Source organism: Callospermophilus lateralis, chromosome 3 (genome assembly GCF_048772815.1).
Source record: "Callospermophilus lateralis isolate mCalLat2 chromosome 3, mCalLat2.hap1, whole genome shotgun sequence".
NCBI classification, from domain to species: domain Eukaryota; kingdom Metazoa; phylum Chordata; class Mammalia; order Rodentia; family Sciuridae; genus Callospermophilus; species Callospermophilus lateralis.
This window is the reverse complement of record NC_135307.1, coordinates 156638937-156640830: the sequence shown is the minus strand read 5'-3', so window position 1 is coordinate 156640830 and position 1894 is coordinate 156638937. Positions and strand designations below refer to the sequence as shown.

General features: G+C 41.7%; 1 pseudogene; it reads right to left on the bottom strand.

The window, feature by feature from the left end:
• Positions 1-322: 322 nt before the first annotated feature.
• LOC143641539 (elongation factor 1-alpha 1 pseudogene) lies at positions 323-1561 on the bottom strand (annotated as a pseudogene).
• Between the last annotated feature and the right edge of the window lie 333 nt (positions 1562-1894).

The following is a 1894-nucleotide window of genomic DNA, read 5'->3' as shown; positions in this document are numbered from 1 at the left end:
AACCCTTTCTCATTCAATTTTGTTCTAATGGGTCTCCAAATTCTGTGATGGATTTTCAGTCAAGAATTTTTCACAAAAACATACTGAGTATAAAACTTAACAAAACTGCCACAAAATCCTAGCCCCATCCACCCACCCCCACATAAATAAAAACCAAATGGTCCGCAAAGCTTTCCCTTTTCCTTCTGAAGGTTTCATAATGCATTTTTATCATTAATCAGTCATTTACTACTAAACTTAAATAGGCAATTGAGACATTAAGTTTCAAGACTCTTCTTCTACTATTGATTAAGATGGGGGCGTATGGTGTTAGGGGCAATATTCAGTTATCTCTCTGAGTCTTCTGGGCAGATGTAGTGACCTCCCCAGCACCAGACACTTTCTGGTTCACACTTCAATGATGCTCATAGCAACTGTCTGCTTCAGATCATGAACAGAAAAATGACCCTGAGGAGGATAGTCAAGGAAGCTCAGAACTTGCACAGGCTTGCTGGGAGCCATATCCATGGCAGCATCACCAGGTTCTCAGCTTCTTACTAGAGTGGTGGTAATCCATTTTCTTCTTTAGCTCGACAAATTTGCAAGCAATGTGAGCCACTTGATAATCCAGTACAGGATCATGCCAGCACTGAAGTGGCCTGGATGTTTAAGATAATCTCTTGAGAAGTGAAGCCAGATGCTTCCATTGGGCCATTCTTCCTGTCACCCACCACGTTGCTGGGATGAATATCCTCAACAGGCACATTCTTGACATTGAAGCTTACATTGTCCCCCGGAAGAGCTTTGCTCAAATTTTCATGGTGCATTTCAACAGATTTTGCTTCAGCTGTGACACTGGCTGAGGAAAGGTGGTCAACATACCAGGCTGAGAACACAATTCTCCAACTGGCCCACAGGGACAGTACCGGTACCACCAATTTTGCAGACATCTTGGAAGGCAGATGTATGACTTGTCAATTGGTCAAATTGGTGGAAAGATGAAATCTGAGCTTAAGCACTATGGTTTCACTGGTATTTCCCTCTTTATGGGTGACTTTTGATACTTTTGACCCAAGGTGACTCAACATCCCTTGATGGAGTTACTTGAACCAAGTTATGTCAACATTTGTCTCCTGCATTTTGTCACCATTCTAGCCAGAACTGGGTACAAATATCAGGGTTGTAGCCAATTTCTTAATTTAGGTGCTGACTTCCTTTACAATGTCCTGTATCTCTTCTGGCTATAGGGTTTCTCAGTGGAATTCATTTTCTTGTTTCACACCTAGTGTTTAAGCCAGAAGGGCATGTCCACAGGTCTGCCCATTCTTGGACATAACAGCTTCAAATTCACCAACAGCAATGATCAGGGCACCAAAGTTAGCCTGAGATGTGCCTGTAATCATGTTTCTGAAAAAGTCTCTGTATCCTGGGGCATCAATGATGGTCACACATTTTCTGCTTGCGAATTTCCACAGCAAGATATCAATGATGGTACCAGGTTCATGCTCATGTGTATCCAAGACACCAGAGTATTTGAAATAAACCTTTCCATCCCAGCAGCTTCCTAAAATTTTTTGATGGTCCTTCTGCAGGTCTACTTAAACTGGACTGAATTTTGTTGTCTGCAACTAAGCACCCTTGCATGATTTAAACATTCCCTAGATACCCCACTGCTGTACTGCAAATGTTTAACCACAGGCTCTCTGGAGAAAAAGCCCTGTAACAGTTTGCACTTCCATCAGGGGGGTATGGGAATTCAAATCAGTTTTGTATTCTTGCCGGCATCTGGTTTGGCAGTGCTTTATCAATGTTGGTAAAGGAAATAATATAGTTTAAAACTATGTTCTAATCTCATGATGTGTTGTTAGAGGGAAAGATATTAATACGTGTGCATGTGCATGCACACACATTTTTA